This window comes from Bombina bombina, chromosome 6 (assembly GCF_027579735.1).
Source record: "Bombina bombina isolate aBomBom1 chromosome 6, aBomBom1.pri, whole genome shotgun sequence".
In the NCBI taxonomy this organism is placed as follows: Eukaryota; Metazoa; Chordata; class Amphibia; order Anura; family Bombinatoridae; genus Bombina; species Bombina bombina.
In genome coordinates, this window is record NC_069504.1 from 180,074,718 (window position 1) to 180,090,400 (window position 15,683).

General features: G+C 42.7%; 1 protein-coding gene across 1 annotated transcript in view; it reads left to right on the top strand.

The window, feature by feature from the left end:
• The window catches only part of ASZ1 (ankyrin repeat, SAM and basic leucine zipper domain containing 1), an 864,897-nt gene that overhangs the window by 522,621 nt on the left and 326,593 nt on the right, over window positions 1–15,683 (top strand). The window lies entirely within an intron of this gene.

Here is a 15,683-nt window from a genome sequence, read left to right on the forward strand (position 1 = left end):
CAAACAGGAGAGAGCATCGATGATTCTAATAGCGCCTGCGTGGCCACGCAGGACCTGGTATGCAGATCTAGTGGACATGTCGTCCTGTCCACCATGGTCTCTGCCTCTGAGACAGGACCTTCTGATTCAGGGACCTTTCAAACATCCAAATCTAATTTCTCTGAGGCTGACTGCATGGAGATTGAACGCTTGATTCTATCAAAGCGGGGATTCTCGGAGTCAGTGATTGATACCTTAATACAGGCTAGGAAACCTGTTACCAGGAAAATTTACCATAAAATATGGCGTAAATACTTATATTGGTGCGAATCCAAGAGTTACTCATGGAGTAAGGTTAGGATTCCTAGGATATTGTCTTTTCTACAAGAAGGTTTAGAAAAGGGTTTATCTGCTAGTTTGTTAAAGGGACAGATCTCAGCTCTGTCTATCCTTTTACACAAACGTCTGGCAGACGTTCCAGACGTTCAGGCTTTTTGTCAGGCTTTGGCTAGGATTAAGCCTGTGTTTAAGACTGTTGCTCCGCCGTGGAGCTTAAACTTAGTTCTTAACGTTCTGCAAGGTGTTCCGTTTGAACCCCTTCATTCCATTGATATCAAGCTGTTATCTTGGAAAGTTCTGTTTTTAATGGCTATTTCCTCGGCTCGAAGAGTCTCTGAGTTATCGGCCTTACATTGTGATTCTCCTTATCTGATTTTTCATTCAGATAAGGTAGTTCTGCGTACTAAACCTGGGTTCTTACCTAAGGTAGTCACTAACAAGAATATCAATCAAGAGATTGTTGTTCCATCATTGTGCCCTAACCCTTCTTCAAAGAAGGAACGACTTCTGCACAATCTGGACGTCGTCCGTGCCCTGAAATTTTATTTGCAGGCAACTAAAGATTTTCGTCAAACTTCTTCCCTGTTTGTCGTTTATTCTGGACAGAGGAGAGGTCAAAAAGCTTCGGCTACCTCTCTCTCTTTTTGGCTTCGTAGCATAATACGCTTAGCCTATGAGACTACTGGACAGCAGCCTCCTGAAAGGATTACGGCTCATTCTACTAGAGCTGTGGCTTCCACTTGGGCCTTTAAGAATGAGGCCTCTGTTGAACAGATTTGCAAGGCTGCAACTTGGTCTTCACTTCACACTTTTTCAAAATTTTACAAATTTGACACTTTTGCTTCTTCTGAGGCTGTTTTTGGGAGAAAGGTTCTACAGGCAGTGGTTCCTTCCGTGTAAAGATCCTACCTGTCCCTCCCGTCATCCGTGTACTTTTAGCTTTGGTATTGGTATCCCATAAGTAATGGATGACCCGTGGACTGACTACACTTAACAGGAGAAAATATAATTTATGCTTACCTGATAAATTAATTTCTCCTGTAGTGTAGTCAGTCCACGGCCCGTCCTGTTTTTTAAGGCAGGTCTAAATTTTAAATTAAACTCCAGTCACCACTGCACCCTATAGTTTTCTCCTTTCTCGTTTGGTTTCGGTCGAATGACTGGGTATGACGTAGAGGGGAGGAGCTATATAGCAGCTCTGCTTGGGTGATCCTCTTGCACTTCCTGTTAGGGAGGAGATATAATCCCATAAGTAATGGATGACCCGTGGACTGACTACACTACAGGAGAAATGAATTTATCAGGTAAGCATAAATTATATTTTTTTATAATTCCCTCCTCCCCAATATGAGACTCTGACCCCCTCCTAATTCATTTGTTTTTATTATAATATTTTGGGTTCATATGGAATACATTGCCCCCCCCTTCCCTTACTAGAGCGTATGATTTTCAATATAGATTGTACATTTGTTTACTATTACAATGTTTGATTTAGTATAGATTGTACATTGTTATGCTTCCCCCCTAACTTACTATGCTTCCTTATTTTTGCATTCCATACTATGTGCTTTACAGAGCTCTATAAGGCTTTGTATTTAATTTTGGGAGCCCAACTAACCTCCCCCCCCCCCACTCACCTACTCATTTATTCATCCACTCAACCACTCACTCGTTCATCCACCTATTCACCCATTTAATCATATATCTATGTATGCTGGGTCTCTTTACTGTCATTGTCTATATATCATATTTTAGCAACCTGGGACCCAGATAATCTCTTCCCCCGCCTACTCACTCCCTCGTTCATATTTTCATATACCCACTCATCAACCCATTCATTAATTTGCTCGTTTCATTATCTTCATTTATATACTCACCCATTTCCTCACCTAACTAGGCTTTCCCTCATTCATCCATCCATTACCTTAACCATATACCCATTTGCTTTTCCTTAGTCTACTCCTTCATTCATCCACTTACTCATATACCCATTCATTCCCTCATTCATACACTTACTCATCTATTTACTCAGTAACTAAACCACTTCTTTAGTTACACATTGAAGTTTTGATTCAATTTTCTATAGACCAGTGCTTTCCAAACTGTGTGTCGGGACACACTAGTGTGTCGGCAGCAGTGTGTAGGTGTGTCCCTGCTTCAGCATAATTTTTTTAAAATGTAAACATTTTTTTTTTTTGGTTTCTGACTTTCCGCTTGCCTGCTACGCATATCACATGGTTGACACATGATTGATACCTAGGTGGTCACAGATCATCTTAACCTATTGGTTGCAGCTCAGTGGGAACTGAAACTATTACCATTGGTGGCTTTGGCGGCACATTGGCTCCTGACTGCACGTGTAGTCTCCTTAATTGGCTCGTGACTGCATGTGTAGTCAGTGAGTGGGACAGCGCAGGCAGTAGTCAATCGCACTCACCGAGCTCTGAGCGCAGCAGCTTAAACGCTGAGCTGAAGTCAGTGGGGTTTTTTTTGCAACTAGCTCCCAGTAGTGCATTGCTGTTCCTGCTCTTGATATATGGATAGCAAGGGGAAGCTTAAAAATGTGAGTGTCTAATATTCCGCCAAATATTCATAAACTGTTCATCCCATCAACCTCATTCATCACATTAAAATAGTAAGTAGCTATTGGTGTTAAAAAATTTTTTTAATTATTGCATATACTTACTGTTACTTGTAAATACATTTCATTATTATATCATTTATGTATGTGTCCGTATCTCTTAAAACAAGTTAGTTTAACCTCCTGTTTGCCAGTACAGCTGAATTACTGTGTCGCGAAATGATGTAGCTCTAAAAAGTGTGTCACCGACATGAAAAGTTTGGAAAGCTCTGCTATAGACTATTGTTCTCTAAATACTGTTATAGATCTCTGGTGAGTTGTATACCAAAGACTTCTAGCACGGGTTATCCTCGAATATACCACAAAATTAATTACAGTTCTTTAAAAATCTGTGACAACTTTGTATATGTACTAAAATGTTGGGCTTTCTCGTTTATCTTTCAAAGTTCACCATCTCTGTATATCTTGGTATACATGTTTATATTATGCTTATATGTTATTTACTTGCTGAAGAAAAGATGTAAAGCAAGAAAAAAACGAAAAATTTGAGGTCTACTTTGGACTTGGAATCTGAATATGACATAATCTGGACTACTATTATCCTGGAAATGAAATATACTGTATGATTTGCTATATTTTAGTTCATTATGTGATGTTATACTTCTCATGTTTATTTGTCATATCAATATAAACCTCAATAAAAATTATTTAAACAAAAAAAAAACAACATAATTTCAGTGGGAATCGGGCAATTATTCTAATTCAGTCCTTAAAGGCTGTTATAGTGGTAAAATGAAATGAAGCGTATGCTATCACAAGCAACCCTGCAATTCTGTGTTTAACCTCCACATTGTAGTTAAACACATAGTTAAAGTACCAATTGGGAGCCAAAGAAGACTACTGGTCCCAAGCAGAAACTGATTCTGAGCCAGTTAGCAGAGGCATTTGCACAGCTGTTTTGTGCAATCAGAGAATGTAGCTTTTCCAATTAGATGTCCCTTAAAAAAAACAAATCTTTCAATCTGATTCCTGTTTAGTAATTTGGGATCGATGGGAGGTTCAAATCTGTTAGTATCTCAACAAGATCTTGTCAGCAGTGAAAGACTAGTCACCTACATATACATTTGTACAGGTAGAAAACCCTTTATCCAAACTGTTAGGAACAGGAAAAGGTTTGGATTTCGCAATAGTTTGGATTTTGTAATATTTGTGTATTTAAAATGTGACAGTTTGGATAGGGGATGGGACCAAGTGTAAACAACAATATCTTATGTCATTTAGGCAATATTTAGATGTCATAATACAGCTTATACATGTAGCCTAAAGATAGTTTTATATTGTTTCTAATATTTTTGTGTACATGGCACCATCAAAAACTGTATTTTTGATCATTTTATTTAAAAAAAAATATATATTAATTAAAACATTTGGTTTTCAGAATAAGTTTGGATTTGGGATTGTGTACCTGTATTTTCGCCACAGTTCTGTTTGAGTGCCCTGATTGTCTTCTGTTGCTGAATTCTGTACTCCAGTTGTTATATCTACTTTACTCTATCTTAATGCACAGATACCTGATAGCATGATTTTTTTTTTTATTTTTTTTTATATAGAGGTAAATTTTAAAATTAATAAGGTGCAGTCTATTTGTAGAGTCGTGGTTCGCATGTTTAAAGTCTGAGAGAACACGTTTATAAATATATATAACATGTTAGATTGCCACCTAGTGGAGGATTTCATGAAGTACAATACATTTTACTTTTCTTAATGTGTCTAATTCTTCAAGTCTGATCTCTGTGCTTTTCTGTACAATAATATATTTTAGGTATGCCTTAGGAGTTCCTTGTATTACTTAGTGACATAATTTTACAGTGCTAGAGAGAAGTGTTTCAAATTATGCAATTGTACCATACCAGTAAAGTATACTGTTTGTACCAGTGTTTTGTCTATATTTCTATAAACCAAATGTCAGGACTGTAGTTAGTCTTATGATTAGATTCTCATCATGATAAGCACATACTGCATATCATAAAAGTTACAACTCATTTATTTGGCTTTTCATTTCTGACTATAAAATAATACAATCTCTTCCCATAAACGCACAATCTCCTTAAAGGGGACAGTCTACTTGACATTTCTCCAACATAGGTGTGTCCGGTCCACGGCGTCATCCTTACTTGTGGGATATTCTCTTCCCCAACAGGAAATGGCAAAGAGCCCAGCAAAGCTGGTCACATGATCCCTCCTAGGCTCCGCCTACCCCAGTCATTCGACCGACGTTAAGGAGGAATATTTGCATAGGAGAAACCATATGGTACCGTGGTGACTGTAGTTAAAGAAAATAAATTATCAGACCTGATTAAAAAAACCAGGGCGGGCCGTGGACCGGACACACCGTTGGAGAAAGTAATTTATCAGGTAAACATAAATTCTGTTTTCTCCAACATAGGTGTGTCCGGTCCACGGCGTCATCCTTACTTGTGGGAACCAATACCAAAGCTTTAGGACACGGATGAAGGGAGGGAGCAAATCAGGTCACCTAAATGGAAGGCACCACGGCTTGCAAAACCTTTCTCCCAAAAATAGCCTCAGAAGAAGCAAAAGTATCAAACTTGTAAAATTTGGTAAAAGTGTGCAGTGAAGACCAAGTCGCTGCCCTACATATCTGATCAACAGAAGCCTCGTTCTTGAAGGCCCATGTGGAAGCCACAGCCCTCGTGGAATGAACCCCAGTCATTCTCTTTGCCGTTGTACAGGCAACATCTCCACGGAGATGGCTTAGAGTTTTTTAGTGTTTAACTGTAGTTTTTATTATTCAATCAAGAGTTTGTTATTTTGAAATAGTGCTGGTATGTACTATTTACTCAGAAACAGAAAAGTGATGAAGAATTCTGTTTGTATGAGGAAAATGATTTTAGCAACCGTCACTAAAATCCATGGCTGTTCCACACAGGACTGTTGAGAGCAATTAACTTCAGTTGGGGGAACAGTGAGCAGTCTCTTGCTGCTTGAGGTATGACACATTCTAACAAGACGATGTAATGCTGGAAGCTGTCATTTTCCCTATGGGATCCGGTAAGCCATGTTTATTACGATCGTAAATAAGGGCTTCACAAGGGCTTATTAAGACTGTAGACTTTTTCTGGGCTAAATCGATTCATTATTAAATACATATTTAGCCTTGAGGAATCATTTTATTTTAAGGGTTAAAGCTTCCAAATTTGGTGTGCAATACTTTTAAGGCTTTAAGACACTGTGGTGAAAATTTGGTGAATTTTGAACAATTCCTTCATGTTTTTTCGCAATTGCAGTAATAAAGTGTGTTCAGTTTAAAATTTAAAGTGACAGTAACGGTTTTATTTTAAAACGTTTTTTGTACCTTGTTATCAAGTTTATGCCTGTTTAACATGTCTGAACTACCAGATAGACTGTGTTCTGAATGTGGGGAAGCCAGAATTCCTATTCATTTAAATAAATGTGATTTATGTGACAATGACAATGATGCCCAAGATGATTCCTCAAGTGAGGGGAGTAAGCATGGTACTGCATCATTCCCTCCTTCGTCTACACGAGTCTTGCCCACTCAGGAGGCCCCTAGTACATCTAGCGCGCCAATACTCCTTACTATGCAACAATTAACGGCTGTAATGGATAATTCTGTCAAAAACATTTTAGCCAAAATGAACACTTATCAGCGTAAGCGCGACTGCTCTGTTTTAGATACTGAAGAGCATGACGACGCTGATAATAATATTTCTCCAACATAGGTGTGTCCGGTCCACGGCGTCATCCTTACTTGTGGGATATTCTCTTCCCCAACAGGAAATGGCAAAGAGCCCAGCAAAGCTGGTCACATGATCCCTCCTAGGCTCCGCCTACCCCAGTCATTCTCTTTGCCGTTGTACAGGCAACATCTCCACGGAGATGGCTTAGAGTTTTTTAGTGTTTAACTGTAGTTTTTCATTATTCAATCAAGAGTTTGTTATTTTCAAATAGTGCTGGTACGTACTATTTACTCAGAAACAGAAAAGAGATGAAGAATTCTGTTTGTATGAGGAAAATGATTTTAGCAACCGTAACTAAAATCCATGGCTGTTCCACACAGGACTGTTGAGAGCATTAACTTCAGTTGGGGGAACAGTTTGCAGTCCTTTGCTGCTTGAGGTATGACACATTCTAACAAGACGATGTAATGCTGGAAGCTGTCATTTTCCCTATGGGATCCGGTAAGCCATGTTTATTACGATTGTAAATAAGGGCTTCACAAGGGCTTATTTAGACTGTAGACATTTTTTGGGCTAAATCGATTGATATTAACACTTATTTAGCCTTGAGGAATCATTTATTCTGGGTATTTTGATATAATTATATCGGCAGGCACTGTTTTAGACACCTTATTCTTTAGGGGCTTTCCCAAAGCATAGGCAGAGTCTCATTTTCGCGCCGGTGTTGCGCACTTGTTTTTGAGAGGCATGGCATGCAGTCGCATGTGAGAGGAGCTCTGATACTGATAAAAGACTTCTGAAGGCATCATTTGGTATCGTATTCCCCTTGGGTTTGGTTGGGTCTCAGCAAAGCAGATACCAGGGACTGTAAAGGGGTTAAAGCTTAAAACGGCTCCGGTTCCGTTATTTTAAGGGTTAAAGCTTCCAAAATTGGTGTGCAATATTTTCAAGGCTTTAAGACACTGTGGTGAAAGTTTGGTGAATTTTGAACAATTCCTTCATGTTTTTTCGCAATTGCAGTAATAAAGTGTGTTCAGTTTAAAATTTAAAGTGACAGTAACGGTTTTATTTCAAAACGTTTTTTGTACTTTCTTATCAAGTTTATGCCTGTTTAACATGTCTGAACTACCAGATAGACTGTGTTCTGAATGTGGGGAAGCCAGAATTCCTATTCATTTAAATAAATGTGATTTATGTGATAATGACAATGATGCCCAAGATGATTCCTCAAGTGAGGGGAGTAAGCATGGTACTGCATCATTCCCTCCTTCGTCTACACGAGTCTTGCCCACTCAGGAGGCCCCTAGTACATCTAGCGCGCCAATACTCCTTACTATGCAACAATTAACGGCTGTAATGGATAATTCTGTCAAAAACATTTTAGCCAAAATGAACCCTTGTCAGCGTAAGCGTGGATGCTCTGTTTTAGTTACTGAAGAGCATGACGACGCTGATATTAATATCTCTGAAGGGCCCCTAACCCAATCTGAGGGAGCCAGGGAGGTTTTGTCTGAGGGAGAAATTACTGATTTAGGGAACATTTCTCAGCAGGCTGAATCTGATGTGATTACTTTTAAATTTAAATTGGAACATCTCCGCATTTTGCTTAAGGAGGTATTATCCACTCTGGATGATTGTGAAAATTTGGTCATCCCAGAGAAACTATGTAAAATGGACAAGTTCCTAGAGGTGCCGGGGCTCCCAGAAGCTTTTCCTATACCCAAGCGGGTGGCGGACATTGTTAATAAAGAATGGGAAAGGCCCGGTATTCCTTTCGTCCCTCCCCCCATATTTAAAAAATTATTTCCTATGGTCGACCCCAGAAAGGACTTATGGCAGTCAGTCCCCAAGGTCGAGGGAGCGGTTTCTACTTTAAACAAACGCACCACTATTCCCATAGAGGATAGTTGTGCTTTCAAAGATCCTATGGATAAAAAATTAGAAGGTTTGCTTAAAAAGATGTTTGTTCAGCAGGGTTACCTTCTACAACCCATTTCATGCATTGTCCCTGTCACTACAGCCGCATATTTCTGGTTTGATGAACTGATTAAGGTGCTCGATAGTGACTCTCCTCCTTATGAGGAGATTATGGACAGAGTCAATGCTCTCAAATTGGCTAATTCTTTCACTCTAGACGCCTCTTTGCAATTGGCTAAGTTAGCGGCTAAGAATTCTGGGTTTGCTATTGTGGCGCGCAGAGCGCTTTGGTTGAAATCTTGGTCGGCTGATGCGTCTTCCAAGAACAAGCTACTAAACATTCCTTTCAAGGGGAAAACGCTGTTTGGTCCTGACTTGAAAGAGATTATCTCTGATATCACTGGGGGTAAGGGCCATGCCCTTCCTCAGGATCGGCCTTTCAAGGCAAAAAATAGACCTAATTTTCGTCCCTTTCGTAAAAACGGACCAGCCCAAGGTGCTACGTCCTCTAAGCAAGAGGGTAATACTTCTCAGGCCAAGCCAGCTTGGAGACCAATGCAAGGCTGGAACAAGGGAAAGCAGGCAAAGAAACCTGCCACTGCTACCAAGACAGCATGAAATATCGGCCCCCGATCCGGGACCGGATCTGGTGGGGGGCAGACTCTCTCTCTTCGCTCAGGCTTGGGCAAGAGATGTTCTGGATCCTTGGGCGCTAGAAATAGTCTCCCAGGGTTATCTTCTGGAATTCAAGGGACTTCCCCCAAGGGGAAGGTTCCACAGGTCTCAGTTGTCTTCAGACCACATAAAAAGACAGGCGTTCTTACATTGTGTAGAAGACCTGTTAAAAATGGGAGTGATTCACCCTGTTCCATTGAGAGAACAAGGGATGGGGTTCTACTCCAATCTGTTCATAGTTCCCAAAAAAGAGGGAACGTTCAGACCAATCCTAGATCTCAAGATCTTAAACAAATTTCTCAAGGTCCCATCTTTCAAGATGGAAACCATTCGAACTATCCTTCCTTCCATCCAGGAAGGTCAATTCATGACCACGGTGGATTTAAAGGATGCGTATCTACATATTCCTATCCACAAGGAACATCATCGGTTCCTAAGGTTTGCATTCCTGGACAAACATTACCAGTTCGTGGCGCTTCCTTTCGGATTAGCCACTGCTCCAAGGATTTTCACAAAGGTACTAGGGTCCCTTCTAGCTGTGCTAAGACCAAGGGGCATTGCAGTTGTACCTTACCTGGACGACATTCTGATTCAAGCGTCGTCCCTCCCTCGAGCAAAGGCTCACACGGACATCGTCCTGGCCTTTCTCAGATCGCACGGCTGGAAAGTGAACGTGGAAAAGAGTTCTCTATCCCCGTCAACAAGGGTTCCCTTCTTGGGAACAATTATAGACTCCTCAGAAATGAGGATTTTTCTAACAGAGGCCAGAAAGACAAAGCTTCTGGACTCTTGTCGAATACTTCATTCCGTTCCTCTTCCTTCCGTAGCTCAGTGCATGGAAGTGATCGGGTTGATGGTAGCGACAATGGACATAGTTCCTTTTGCGCGCATTCATCTAAGACCATTACAACTGTGCATGCTCAGTCAGTGGAATGGGGACTATACAGACTTGTCTCCAAAGATACAAGTAAATCAGAGGACCAGAGACTCACTCCGTTGGTGGCTGTCCCTGGACAACCTGTCACGAGGGATGACATTCCACAGACCAGAGTGGGTCATTGTCACGACCGACGCCAGTCTGATGGGCTGGGGCGCGGTCTGGGGATCCCTGAAAGCTCAGGGTCTTTGGTCTCGGGAAGAATCTCTTCTACCGATAAATATTCTGGAACTGAGAGCGATATTCAATGCTCTCAAGGCTTGGCCTCAGCTAGCGAGGACCAAGTTCATACGGTTTCAATCAGACAACATGACGACTGTTGCGTACATCAACCATCAGGGGGGAACAAGGAGTTCCCTAGCGATGGAAGAAGTGACCAAGATTATTCTATGGGCGGAGTCTCACTCCTGCCACCTGTCTGCTATCCACATCCCGGGAGTGGAAAATTGGGAAGCGGATTTTCTGAGTCGTCAGACATTGCATCCGGGGGAGTGGGAACTCCATCCGGAAATCTTTGCCCAAGTCACTCAACTTTGGGGCATTCCAGACATGGATCTGATGGCCTCTCGTCAGAACTTCAAAGTTCCTTGCTACGGGTCCAGATCCAGGGATCCCAAGGCGGCTCTAGTGGATGCACTAGTAGCACCTTGGACCTTCAAACTAGCTTATGTGTTCCCGCCGTTTCCTCTCATCCCCAGGCTGGTAGCCAGGATCAATCAGGAGAGGGCGTCGGTGATCTTGATAGCTCCTGCGTGGCCACGCAGGACTTGGTATGCAGATCTGGTGAATATGTCATCGGCTCCACCTTGGAAGCTACCTTTGAGACGAGACCTTCTTGTTCAGGGTCCGTTCGAACATCCGAATCTGGTTTCACTCCAGCTGACTGCTTGGAGATTGAACGCTTGATTTTATCGAAGCGAGGTTTCTCAGATTCTGTTATCGATACTCTTGTTCAGGCCAGAAAGCCTGTAACTAGAAAGATTTACCACAAAATTTGGAAAAAATATATCTGTTGGTGTGAATCTAAAGGATTCCCTTGGGACAAGGTTAAGATTCCTAGGATTCTATCCTTCCTTCAAGAAGGATTGGAAAAAGGATTATCGGCAAGTTCCCTGAAGGGACAGATTTCTGCCTTGTCGGTGTTACTTCACAAAAAACTGGCAGCTGTGCCAGATGTTCAAGCCTTTGTTCAGGCTCTGGTTAGAATCAAGCCTGTTTACAAACCTTTGACTCCTCCTTGGAGTCTCAATCTAGTTCTTTCAGTTCTTCAGGGGGTTCCGTTTGAACCCTTACATTCCGTTGATATTAAGTTATTATCTTGGAAAGTTTTGTTTTTAGTTGCAATTTCTTCTGCTAGAAGAGTTTCAGAATTATCTGCTCTGCAGTGTTCTCCTCCTTATCTGGTGTTCCATGCAGATAAGGTGGTTTTACGTACTAAACCTGGTTTTCTTCCAAAAGTTGTTTCTAACAAAAACATTAACCAGGAGATTATCGTACCTTCTCTGTGTCCGAAACCAGTTTCAAAGAAGGAACGCTTGTTGCACAATTTGGATGTTGTTCGCGCTCTAAAATTCTATTTAGATGCTACAAAGGATTTTAGACAAACATCTTCCCTGTTTGTTGTTTATTCAGGTAAAAGGAGAGGTCAAAAAGCAACTTCTACCTCTCTCTCTTTTTGGATTAAAAGCATCATCAGATTGGCTTACGAGACTGCCGGACGGCAGCCTCCCGAAAGAATCACGGCTCATTCCACTAGGGCTGTGGCTTCCACATGGGCCTTCAAGAACGAGGCTTCTGTTGATCAGATATGTAGGGCAGCGACTTGGTCTTCACTGCACACTTTTACCAAATTTTACAAGTTTGATACTTTTGCTTCTTCTGAGGCTATTTTTGGGAGAAAGGTTTTGCAAGCCGTGGTGCCTTCCATTTAGGTGACCTGATTTGCTCCCTCCCTTCATCCGTGTCCTAAAGCTTTGGTATTGGTTCCCACAAGTAAGGATGACGCCGTGGACCGGACACACCTATGTTGGAGAAAACAGAATTTATGTTTACCTGATAAATTTCTTTCTCCAACGGTGTGTCCGGTCCACGGCCCGCCCTGGTTTTTTAATCAGGTCTGATAATTTATTTTCTTTAACTACAGTCACCACGGTACCATATGGTTTCTCCTATGCTATTATTCCTCCTTAACGTCGGTCGAATGACTGGGGTAGGCGGAGCCTAGGAGGGATCATGTGACCAGCTTTGCTGGGCTCTTTGCCATTTCCTGTTGGGGAAGAGAATATCCCACAAGTAAGGATGACGCCGTGGACCGGACACACCGTTGGAGAAAGAAATTTATCAGGTAAACATAAATTCTGTTTTCTGAAGGGCCCCTAACCCAGTCTGATGGGGCCAGGGAGGTTTTGTCTGAGGGAGAAATTACTGATTCAGGGAACATTTCTCAACAAGCTGAACCTGATGTGATTACATTTAAATTTAAGTTGGAACATCTCCGCATTCTGCTTAAGGAGGTATTATCCACTCTGGATGATTGTGACAAGTTGGTCATCCCAGAGAAACTATGTAAAATGGACAAGTTCCTAGAGGTGCCGGGGCTCCCAGAAGCTTTTCCTATACCCAAGCGGGTGGCGGACATTGTTAATAAAGAATGGGAAAGGCCCGGTATTCCTTTCGTCCCTCCCCCCATATTTAAAAAATTGTTTCCTATGGTCGACCCCAGAAAGGACTTATGGCAGACAGTCCCCAAGGTCGAGGGAGCGGTTTCCACTTTAAACAAACGCACCACTATACCCATAGAGGATAGTTGTGCTTTCAAAGATCCTATGGATAAAAAATTAGAAGGTTTGCTTAAAAAGATGTTTGTTCAGCAGGGTTACCTTCTACAACCAATTTCATGCATTGTCCCTGTCGCTACAGCCGCATGTTTCTGGTTCGATGAGCTGATAAAGGCGGTTGATAGGGATTCTCCTCCTTATGAGGAGATTATGGACAGAATCAATGCTCTCAAATTGGCTAATTCTTTCACCCTAGACGCCACTTTGCAATTGGCTAGGTTAGCGGCTAAGAATTCTGGGTTTGCTATTGTGGCGCGCAGAGCGCTTTGGTTGAAATCTTGGTCGGCTGATGCGTCTTCCAAGAACAAGCTACTTAACATTCCTTTCAAGGGGAAAACGCTGTTTGGCCCTGACTTGAAAGAGATTATCTCTGATATCACTGGGGGTAAGGGCCACGCCCTTCCTCAGGATCGGCCTTTCAAGGCAAAAAATAAACCTAATTTTCGTCCCTTTCGTAGAAACGGACCAGCCCAAGGTGCTACGTCCTCTAAGCAAGAGGGTAATACTTCTCAAGCCAAGCCAGCTTGGAGACCAATGCAAGGCTGGAACAAGGGAAAGCAGGCCAAGAAACCTGCCACTGCTACCAAGACAGCATGAAATGTTGGCCCCCGATCCGGGACCGGATCTGGTGGGGGGCAGACTCTCTCTCTTCGCTCAGGCTTGGGCAAGAGATGTTCTGGATCCTTGGGCGCTAGAAATAGTCTCCCAAGGTTATCTTCTGGAATTCAAGGGACTTCCCCCAAGGGGGAGGTTCCACAGGTCTCAGTTGTCTTCAGACCACATAAAACGACAGGCATTCTTACATTGTGTAGAAGACCTGTTAAGAATGGGAGTGATTCATCCTGTTCCATTAGGAGAACAAGGGATGGGGTTCTACTCCAATCTGTTCATAGTTCCCAAAAAAGAGGGAACGTTCAGACCAATCTTAGATCTCAAGATCTTAAACAAGTTTCTCAAGGTTCCATCGTTCAAGATGGAAACCATTCGAACTATTCTTCCTTCCATCCAGGAAGGTCAATTCATGACCACAGTGGATTTAAAGGATGCGTATCTACATATTCCTATCCACAAGGAACATCATCGGTTCCTAAGGTTCGCATTCCTGGACAAGCATTACCAGTTCGTGGCGCTTCCTTTCGGATTAGCCACTGCTCCAAGGATTTTCACAAAGGTACTAGGGTCCCTTCTAGCTGTGCTAAGACCAAGGGGCATTGCTGTAGTACCTTACTTGGACGACATTCTGATTCAAGCGTCGTCCCTTCCTCAAGCAAAGGCTCACACGGACATTGTCCTGGCCTTTCTCAGATCTCACGGATGGAAAGTGAACGTGGAAAAGAGTTCTCTATCTCCGTCAACAAGGGTTCCCTTCTTGGGAACAATAATAGACTCCTTAGAAATGAGGATTTTTCTGACAGAGGCCAGAAAAACAAAACTTCTAGACTCTTGTCGGATACTTCATTCCGTTCCTCTTCCTTCCATAGCGCAGTGCATGGAAGTGATCGGTTTGATGGTAGTGGCAATGGACATAGTTCCTTTTGCGCGCATTCATCTAAGACCATTACAACTGTGCATGCTCAGTCAGTGGAATGGGGACTATACAGACTTGTCTCCGAAGATACAAGTAAATCAGAGGACCAGAGACTCACTCCGTTGGTGGCTGTCCCTGGACAACCTGTCACAAGGGATGACATTCCGCAGACCGGAGTGGGTCATCGTCACGACCGACGCCAGTCTGATGGGCTGGGGCGCGGTCTGGGGATCCCTGAAAGCTCAGGGTCTTTGGTCTCGGGAAGAATCTCTTCTACCGATAAATATTCTGGAACTGAGAGCGATATTCAATGCTCTCAAGGCTTGGCCTCAGCTAGCGAGGGCCAAGTTCATACGGTTTCAATCAGACAACATGACAACTGTTGCGTACATCAACCATCAGGGGGGAACAAGGAGTTCCCTAGCGATGGAAGAAGTGACCAAAATCATTCTATGGGCGGAGTCTCACTCCTGCCACCTGTCTGCTATCCACATCCCAGGAGTGGAAAATTGGGAAGCGGATTTTCTGAGTCGTCAGACATTGCATCCGGGGGAGTGGGAACTCCATCCGGAAATCTTTGCCCAAGTCACTCAGCTGTGGGGCATTCCAGACATGGATCTGATGGCCTCTCGTCAGAACTTCAAAGTTCCTTGCTACGGGTCCAGATCCAGGGATCCCAAGGCGGCTCTAGTGGATGCACTAGTAGCACCTTGGACCTTCAAACTAGCTTATGTGTTCCCGCCGTTTCCTCTCATCCCCAGGCTGGTAGCCAGGATCAATCAGGAGAGGGCGTCGGTGATCTTGATAGCTCCTGCGTGGCCACGCAGGACTTGGTATGCAGATCTGGTGAATATGTCATCGGCTCCACCTTGGAAGCTACCTTTGAGACGAGACCTTCTTGTTCAGGGTCCGTTCGAACATCCGAATCTGGTTTCACTCCAGCTGACTGCTTGGAGATTGAACGCTTGATCTTATCGAAGCGAGGGTTCTCAGATTCTGTTATCGATACTCTTGTTCAGGCCAGAAAGCCTGTAACTAGAGAGATTTACCACAAAATTTGGAAAAAATATATCTGTTGGTGTGAATCTAAAGGATTCCCTTGGGACAAGGTTAAGATTCCTAAGATTCTATCCTTCCTTCAAGAAGGATTGGAAAAAGGATTATCGGC